This window comes from Gavialis gangeticus, unplaced genomic scaffold (genome assembly GCF_001723915.1).
Source record: "Gavialis gangeticus isolate Ggan-Ray unplaced genomic scaffold, GavGan_comp1, whole genome shotgun sequence".
NCBI classification, from domain to species: domain Eukaryota; kingdom Metazoa; phylum Chordata; order Crocodylia; family Gavialidae; genus Gavialis; species Gavialis gangeticus.
The window spans coordinates 26,701,995-26,712,122 of NW_017729011.1; the positions used below are offsets into that span (position 1 = coordinate 26,701,995).

At 38.1% G+C, this 10,128-nt stretch overlaps 1 long non-coding RNA gene across 1 annotated transcript; it reads right to left on the bottom strand.

Moving 5' to 3' along the window:
* Positions 1-111: 111 nt before the first annotated feature.
* On the bottom strand, positions 112-10,128 carry LOC109293135. Its single transcript, XR_002096261.1, has 3 exons — positions 9,073-10,128; positions 5,702-5,785; positions 112-213 (listed from the first exon to the last, which is right to left on the bottom strand). It is a non-coding gene; the product is annotated as an uncharacterized LOC109293135 (long non-coding RNA).

Genomic DNA, 10,128 nt, shown 5'->3' on the forward strand with positions numbered 1-10,128 from the left:
AGGCCCTGCTTTCTTGAGGGAATTTTCTGCCCAACATACAAAATGAATCTGTTGAACAAATCAGATCTGTCAAAAGCACGTGCAACCACACTCCTCCCTCTACCCCAAATTGCCCACCTGTTGTTAAGATGAATACAGATTTTCCATGCAACTGCTAAGTTGTCAGCAGTGAGCAGCTCAGGCCAGGTAACCTTCTGCTATGTGATGTGAAAACTGATTTAAAAAGCAGAACAGGAATAACTATTTCAGGCATCAACTGCATGGACAGAATGTAACAACTTCAAGGCTCTTAAGGCTTCTTTACATTTACAATCTACTTTTAGAAATACCATAAATCCCACATAAAGCAGAAAAGGACTAGAACATCCCAAAGGTAGCAATACTAAAACATGAAGTCAGTGGCAGAGGTTGAAGTGCTTCAGCTGTGAGCCTCTGTTGAAGTTAGTGCAGAGCTGGACGCATGCCCATCTGGCTGACAGAATCCTCACCTCCCTCAGTTCAGAGTTAGGGTTGTGCCCATTTTTAATATAGTTTCTGAGACTAACATAACACAAGTCTAACAACTAAAGTTTGGTATCAAGGATTTCAGATCAGTCTCGAAACTACAGAGTTAGCATACTTCCCCAGATGCAACTGAAAAGGACTCAAGAGAACAAAGAATGAGTTTCAGAGCTGTTTTTTGAGAGAAGCTGAGACACTATCATGCTCCATGACCATGGTATGTTCTCAAAAATGCACAGATATAGACAAACATTTATGGCCAAACATAACTACTCTCATTTCATACTCTCTGTAGCCAGCTTTTCATAATCTAACTCAACATAATAAACAACTTTGGACAGTAAATAAATGAAACAGCAGTGAAAGATCTACATGTCTCTCAGATTCAAAACTTAGAAACATATGCAAGCCATAAGCAGCAAAAATTACACTAATTTTACCATATCCTTGTTTTTGAAAGGCAGAATGTAGAAAAAAAACATTTCCAGAGCCATGGCCTAAAGCTGGCTTTTTCATGAAGACACACTGTTTAAAATGGAATCCCTCTCCCTATGGACTGTACTCTTCCTGCTTGCTGGCAGGGAGAAAAAGGTAGTAGCCATATGAAGCACAGTATATTTATGCATCTACTCCTCCATGCTTCTATTCTGGGGAAGAAAACCAGCTTTCCATGTAAGATATGCACCCCAATTTTGGAAAAACATGTGGGTGGTACGCAAGTAAATACAGCATACTAACCAGAAAAGGAGACTGGGCTGGGTTTTGTTTGGTGAACAATGGTATAAAGGAAAAAGATGCAAGGATGCTGAAAATGCCCCCAGAAGTTAAGATTTGTAAGAGGAATTTTATCTTTGCCACATTTTTTACTAACACCATTCTCATTTTTTGTCCTGTCTCTGCCACCTTGCTTGCTTAAATTCTTTCAAGGGTACTGTCCACAGAACACTCATTTTCCTCCTATGAATATCCTCCAAACCTCAAGAGGTAGCATCTGACCAACATTAAAGCATGCCTGGCTCCCTAACTTGCTTGTTCCACGACAGTATGCCACACCCAATGAGCAAAGATTTTAGGGACTGCTTGAAGAAGTACATATGTTTATCTGTTGCACTGTGTCTTGTATAAACTACCATATAAGCTCTCTGGACCCAAGACTGTGCTACCCCTTTTAAGCACCAGTCAGTTCTTTCTTAATAAATAAGTACAGTTTTCTTAAAGGATGCCTCTGAAACGTGTCTACAAAAGCTATGAAGCACTGGCTTCTTCTTTGTGTCCACACATTGTACTGATTGTTAAAATGTTTGATAAAGCCACCTGCTGTAACTCTACCAGCTCAAAGCACCTGATGTGGGGCTAAACCACATTTCACTTTACATGCCTAGATGGTAAGCACTCAGCTACATCACTGCAGCCTCTCCCATCTATGCAGTTTTGAATTCCATTTCACCCTGGAAGGGGAGTGGCAGAAGGGGAGAGTTCTTCCCACCTTTCAGCCCAATAAGCTATTGGTTTGATTACGGCACATGCCCAGAGACAGGGACACTCGCGCTCCAGGCCTCCCTTACCCAGAGCAAATTAATTATTCTTTCTTGATGCCTACAGCAAAGTGCTGGATTCTGCACTTCAATGTTTTCAAATTCAGCCTAAACGTATATTTGGAAGATATGCTTTAGCAAAACACAGGCTGGAGACACAATATGAGCAGAGTGTGGATGAAATTTAGGGGTATGTCACAGAAGGAACTACTAGATAATCTATGATCCCTGATGGTTTTAAATTCTACTAATATAAATTGATCACCTCATTTGCTAATCATAAAAGACTGCATCCCAAACTGCCTCCGTGTGTTTCTATTTCATACATTGTATATTTTAATCTGACAACTGTTTTGATTTTGTTCAAGATATCACGTATACAACTTCAGGTTTGTGACAATACAAAAGGAACGCAATAGCGCAGGAAACAAAACTTCTCTCAAAATTATGCTAAATATTAGGCTATGGTGCACAAGTAAAAAATTCCAGGAGTAACCAACATGGTTTTAAAGATCTGATTATTTTTCAAACTGGCTGCTTATGATATGCTCAAAATGCACAGCTAAATATACAACATAGCTCAAACATGACGTATCAGGTGTTAAAGCTTGGAAATCAATTGCTCTAGAATATAGGAGCCTGAAACATGAAGACAGCTCACTAAATAACCTAGTTCAAATCCTCATGTGTGTCACTTTCCACATGCCTACTTGGGTACTCCTGCTCTAAGTTCATACATGCATAAATTAAGAGGCATAATTATTGTTAAATAGGAATTTCTTGAGTGCCATTGGGATGCCTAATATTATTCAATACAAAGCAAAATGGATCCTGTGCAAAAAGGGCTGACAGTCAATAATGCATTACATGGCAGATAAATAGGAAATAGAAGGTCAAGTTTCATAGTACTGTAGCTACTTTTTTCTTTTTAATAATAATTTCAATTTAACTGTTAGAGTACTCTGTGAGAAAGAGCAGTGTTAGTTCTCTTCTTCACAAAATACCTAAAATATAGCTTTAGGTCATTTTTTCACATTACAATTAACTAATACGATGAAAGACTTAATGATAAATGCATGTAATGCAAGTTAGTTGTTATTCAGGCTTACAAGGCATCTATCAACAAAATGGATAAAAACTGAAAGCATAAAAAATGTGTATGAAAAATACCAAATGACTCCCCCAGGATTGGAAGATAGGGAATTCTTGTGCATTAACACAAGAATACTGTAATAAATAAATACATTCAAAGCACAAAATTATTTCTTGATGAACAATCTTTATTTGATTTAAGAAACCACAGAGATATTTCAGAGACAAAACTGCTGGAGTTGTACTGTAGAAAACATAGGTCTTCCAATGGTATAGAGAGACATTAATTGCAAGGCAATTTTTGGTCTCAGGGATAAAGTGCTTCCTATCCCAACTGAGCAGCTAAATGAATGTCTGGCAGGGGCCACAGAGGTATGGCAGATTAATGGGTAAATGAAGGAATACAAGGCAGTTAAGCTGTGGGGCAGGTTACCTAGGGAGACTGTAATCCCCGTCACTGGAGGACTCTTAGAAACAAGTCAGGAATAGATCTAGATATACCTGAATTCACTTCAGAGCAAGAGCTTTGACTAGATAATCTCTTGAAATCCCCCCTCCCCCCTTCTGCATTTCTGTGATACTATTATTCCATGAAACTCTTTGTCAGATTGTCTGCACTGGGGTCTGGTGTACAGTACAGCAACCTAGGCTAAACCCTGGAGGGTTTTATGCAACCAAACGCTAGTTAGGCATCTATCTGCCCATCTGTCTTTGGTATCCACAGAATGCACAACTCCCCTCCTGGCCCCAAACATCCTAAGTGCCTCATGCTCTTTAATCCACTTACCCTCATGACACCCCCATAATGTAAGAAAGTATCATTACACCGGTTTTACAGATGGAAACTAAGGCTAACTTGCCCAAGGATGTCTGAGGGTCTAAAATGCAGACCTTCCCTGAGGACTGGACTGCCTTCCTTTCACTGAACTTTTGAGAAACATCAGTCTGCCCCAGACCAGGTGAAAACTCAGCTGCTTTGGCACAAAGAGATATGTCCCTAATTGAAAGCACAGCACGAAGTTGTTGCTGGGTTTTTTTTAAATAGTGCTGAGAGTCAACTTTGACCCAAACACATTTCTACTGTACAACGTCTGGCTGCAACAATTTTATAGTCAAAGTACAAACAACTGAGAAGCACTTTTTGCAGCAGGTTTTGACTTAATCTACAGCAAATGAAACAATATCGTAGAGAAAACTGATTCAGTAGCACCCTGAAAAGGTAACCAAATTCACTTGAAATGTGCTCTGTATTGTCTACGATGATCCTATAGGGTATTGGGAAATCAAACACAGCCAGTCACAAAAGTGACGCTGTGGAGATTAATGTCAACTTTTATCCGTCATTTTGACAAGTTCTCTTGTGTGAGCATGAAATTTTAAAGGCACAGTGTCAAAACAAAATGAAAAAGTCGTAATGCTCTCAATCTACTGTTCTCAGAGGGATACAGCAACGAGAAGAATATAGAAAAATCAATTTAATGATCAAAAGCAAAGATACTTGACTTCCCTGGTCATTTTGGCAGTTTGCTTTTATCTGCGTGGTTCTTGCCTCTAAATCATGGAACAGTCTGACATTTAAAAGTAAAAAAGTGCTAATATATTAAAAGAAATTTGATTGAAGCAGCAATTCACCTCTCTGGGTTCAGAAGTATAAATGCTGCTGCCCACTTTATCATACATACAAAGAAGTGCAACCACCTCCAACTCAACCTCCGCCATTTTCATTTCTGACCCAATTCAACACTGACCTCATTTCTAAAAGCCTCTATGGACTTGTTCCAAGATCCCTTACACCTTGTCTCACTAATCCTTTTTCTTCTCTTCCTATGCATCTAATGCTGATCTCCTCTCTCCCTCCATGCTTTACAGCTGCTGTGAGTGCAAGAGACTTCTCTACAACAGCTGCTGCATTAAATGGCCAGCCTGCACCCCTCTGTTCATCTGAAAACACCTCTTCTCTCTCACGCGCATTTCCATGTCTCTTTCCTTGTGAAACTATTTGCCATTTTCTCTGTAACTAATATTTAATTCTGTTATGCATTCAGGATATCCAATGTCTTTAGAAAATGCTGTGCTAAATAATTTTGTGCTGTAATAAAGTGTTTATGTTTGAAGGATGGTGACTTACAATCTGGAAATTTAAGATATTACACAAAGACTCCATGGACCAAGTTACATGCCTGCATAATACTCATTGAGGTTGGTACAGAGTCTTGCTTGAAGTATTGCCCTGGCCCCCTAGAGCTGTGTGCCTTCTCCATTCTATTAGTGTGTCCTCATGCTAGGTTTTACTTTCTCAACCATGTTAAAGAACCTCTTCTCCCCCTGATTTGTTTAGGGGTTTATAGCGACAACAGATGGGGTTTCCAAAAGAGTGAGAGTGACATAGGGCACAGGAACTCCCCCCTCAGAGCAGGATTAGTGCCTTTGGCCCCTGGCTACCTTTTTTCGCATTCTGCCCATAACTCAATGCCTATTTCACTAACCTAGGGTTTTCTGTGCTCCAGTTCTGAGAATGCAAAGGACACCCATGTCCTTATTGAGGATGAAATGAGGACACAGAACCAACATACCTGACATACACTTTGCCCATACGCAATATTTCTGCAGGCTGTAACTTGCGTCTCACTGAAAAGTTTTGAGCTGGCTGAAGAAACCTTTGGGAAGAATTCAGAAAAAGGATTATTCATATTTGGGTTAAAAATTCTAAGATTAAACATAACAAATTCAGAATGTGCTGATTTACTTCAAAATAAAACTTCTAGAAAACAATGCTTAGCATTATATAAAATAGAAAGTAACGCTAACGAGAAAAGGAAACAATAAAAGCAATCTGAGCATAAAGATAACTTTCAGAAGCAACTATTTAGAGCCTTTTGTCTCATACAGGCAAGAAACCTACAAGAACACTGACAGAGACCACGAAACAAAGATGACTTCAGAAAAACTGGCTGATATTGTTAGATTTTGAAAATACAAATAGTAAATCTCATGAGCCAAGAACACCACACCTGACTCTTGAAGTTAACTTGAAAATGCTTTATTCAGGCGGTAATGATATAAAATTAAACCATTTGATAAGCGCCTACAAATTATAGCTTCAAATAATTACATGTTGTCATATGATGAGATGAAGATCTTGGATGAATTATTATTTGAGCTTATTCTGTAAAGTTATCTGGGAACTGGAATTTCTGTAAGGGTTTGATGACTCTTTATAAGAAAGGCTGCACAAACACACGCCCCCTGACAAACAAAATGCTCCCCCCCACATCTTTTTGAAGTTAATAAACAAGTATATATCACAACACGCTAATGCAAACATAGATGCACCTAACATTAGTTCATGGAAAAAAAATATTTTGATACTTCCTTGTAACTGTATAAAATTAGCATTTATGAAGCTGAGGGACTTTGAAACATAGCAAATTATACACAAATGTTTACTTTATGCTCATTCATAATTTCTGCAGCCTTCCTAATTATTAAAGATACCTATGTATAACTGTCAATCAAATGTTAATGTAATCCTTGCCCAGCTGCTTCTTATTCCTCAGTGAAGTCATCAGTGAATTGGTGACACTGCAAATTAAATACACTGCCCAGCTTACTTTTTAGGAGGAGAAAACCCTCAGCGTCTGAGATGTAATCTCTATAAACACTAAAATAAGCTAAGCTAATACCCATTTTTCTGCTGTAATTTAAGTTCCCTCCCCATAAGCTAGATCTTAATTAAATCCAAACTTCACACGCTCCCCTACACCAGGGACAAGGCAGGCAAAGCACATCACAATGGCTAAGATGTACATTCTAGCTCTAGCCTAAACAATTTATTCTAAAATATTTTGCTATTCTATTTTTCATTTTTGCAGTAGATAGTACACCATGCTTCCATTGCAACCTAAACCTTGGTACATGGGGACCTATCTTTCCTTTTACATTTGTTATGGGGCAGTAGTAAAAATCTCAAGTCACTTGATGTTAATGAATTGTCCACATAAAATAAGAACAGATCTAAATTTTTCCTTCAGATGAAAACTAAACCTTTTGTGAAGTCTTAAAAAGGTTCTTCCTCCCGCTATTTTTAACTCAGCCAAAAATCAGGAACTAGCAGAAAATAAAACAAAAATCCTAATGTTGCAGTGTTTTCAGCCTCCTTTCCAGAGCAGCCAAAATCAGGACAAATCTGCCCAAGACTAACTTGAAATTTTGGAGGTTCACCATTCATTAGGTATTGTCCTAGATAAGCTGGACACATTGACCATATCAACAATGCAGTAGTTTAGACAAAGTACCACACATGGGGATTAATGCTGGCAACACAGTCAGAAGCAACACTAAAAGCAGGTCATCTTTGGCTATCACAAGTTTAAGTATCCAGAGTTTTGCTTGAAAAAGCATAGTTCTTGGGCTAGTTAGCAGTTGGAAGGCAGCAAACTTCAGTTTTTAAGCAAAAGTATTCAAAATGCAAATATTTAAGATACATTAAATATTAAACAAGTAGGACTAGGTCCAAGTTTTGTAATTAAAACTCTTATTTCATATTTTACACAGGACTTATAATAAGGTCAAATTGTTATTCTAAAAGGTTTCATGGCTCCCTTGTTCACAAGTGCCTCTTCTAGAAAAACAATAGTTTCCAGACTTCATATTAGAATGCTGAAGTTTGTATTTTTATAAAAACGCATTAAACTTAAAAACATATTATGGTTCTTATCAGTGAGGAGCTCAGTAAATCTAGATAATAAAATAAAGATAAAATTAAAATAGATTGCTTTTTCACTAAAATGCACATAGATGTTTTCTTGTTTTATACAATTATTACTTATTCATTAAATAACAGACTTCCTAAAATGACCAGAAGCTGTAGTAGACAGTTGTGTTGAAGTTATGAGACCCTATCAGTGACAGAGCATGGACTAGGTTAGGAAACAAGTTGCCCTAGCTTTCAGCACCATCTACTGTTTTACAAAAGACAGACAACTATTTCGGTTGTATCAACACCTTCCCTGACCTCCCAGTCAAACTAACCTTGGTGCCCATTTCACTCTGAGACCTTCAGACAATGTTAAGTATTTCATACGGCTTCAGCTTAGTTTCAAGCGAGGCATGCTCAGGAAGGGGCCCTTGCCTTTAGAATGTTTTCCCTCTTGGTCCAAAAGAACCAGTTTGACAACTGCCCAGATCTCCTGAAATGCCAACCATTAACTCAAGCTTTTCTTGCAGTGTGCAGCTGAGTAGAGAGGTCTTTCTTCTAGCACAGAAAACATCTGCAGTGTCACTGGTACCATGTCAGTGCTATATACTTAAAATGAGGTACAGTTAGAAACATGGGATCTTTTGGGCTGGGGGGAAGGGGGACCCAAAGGCCTCTGTACAGTATTAAAATTCTGCATCTGCCCCCAAATCAGTGATTTCCTCAAAATGCCAAAATGTGATTAAATACAAACAGCGAGCAAACACAAAAGGTCTCTTTCTCTCTGGACATCCCCATTAAAAGCTTCTGGAAATAAAACCTGTAAAATTGCTTTAACAAAGAGCTTATCAAACCTAAATTTTCAATCTTTCTACCTGTAGGTTACTAGCTGAAGCCCAGTTCTATCAGTCTGCCAGTTAGGAGTTTACCATGATACAGATTTTGATTTGCCATAAAATAAATCCACTATTCTGATAGCCACTATTTAGCATCCTTGAAGGAATGAAGCCAAGGACTGAACGCGTAGTTGAAACCAGAATCTCTTCTCACCTCCAAGGGGTCAGAGCATCTTGACAATGCAATGTTGGAAAATTATTCAGCCGTTAGTTGTGGTGCACCTCCTCTACAAATTCTCCAAGACTGGTAAATCTTTCACTTACAGAGATGCATTGCATTTAGAAAGTGTAAAGTCTAAATGAATGTGATATTTTATTTGTATCAAACATCACTGAAACCCTCCCAGCTTACCTTTCACCAACAGCAATGGCCTTCATCTTGTTTAAATCAGAGGCTTTATACAGGTAAAACAGCAGCAAACTATTTTAGGGCTGCATTCCCAAGTACACTGTAACAAGAAACTAGTCTCTATTCATAGGACTTGTTTTATGTAGTCTAAAAGGCAAGAAAGATTAGGTTAAAGCCTCTCAGAGAGCTTACCAAACAGCAACCTCTCTCATTTAAAATGGTGTCTGAAAATAAATTAATAACTTTTTGTTTTGGAGGTTTAATTCCTTATTGGAATAGTGAGTCCTCTACAGTCAAGATACAATCTAACTAACCAAACAGTTATGAACTAGCTTAATGTGCCAGCATGAAAACACCATCATAAATGCCACAGGCTTGTTTGGAGAGTTCAAAGCAAGTCTTTGATCTATTTTCAGCCTATAAATTGTTCCTGTGGAATCCCATTGTATTTTGTGGAAGTTCTTGTATGTGCTTGCCATACAACCAAACCAGTAGTCTCAAGGCAACATTTCATTGTCACGTAGTAGGTCTAGGCACATGCCCTTTACTTAGTCTCTTCATCACCAAGCAAGCAGACCTGTGCAATACTGTTGAGACAGCACAGTTAATTCCCAAGCCAGCATCTACTATTGCTCTCTAGTGTCTCCTTGTTGACACTGCATACAACACTGCTGGCAGTTTCAGAGAAATAAAAGTAGGGGAAACATAGGAAATTTCCCAGTGAACTACTGCAGAGGAAAACCATAACTTCCAAATGAAGCTGAAACTGAAAAACTAAGAGTTAAGGTGAAGCAATTTTGATAACTGTCTTGGCTATTAAACATGTTTCTTAATATAAAAGTTGGTGCAATGTCAGTAAGCTGCTCACTATTTCCAAACTTTTTTTTTTATTTAATTTTATATTAAATTCAGTTTCTGAATCATAAATGTAGAGAAATTAACTACAGGACCAGAGCCTCCTGATCCTTTCATCACAGGGAATTTTCATCAGAACCAAAATGGTTTTAAATGGTTAAAACTGTGTGTACTATGAAAAATCATGTGATATATGATGGGGAG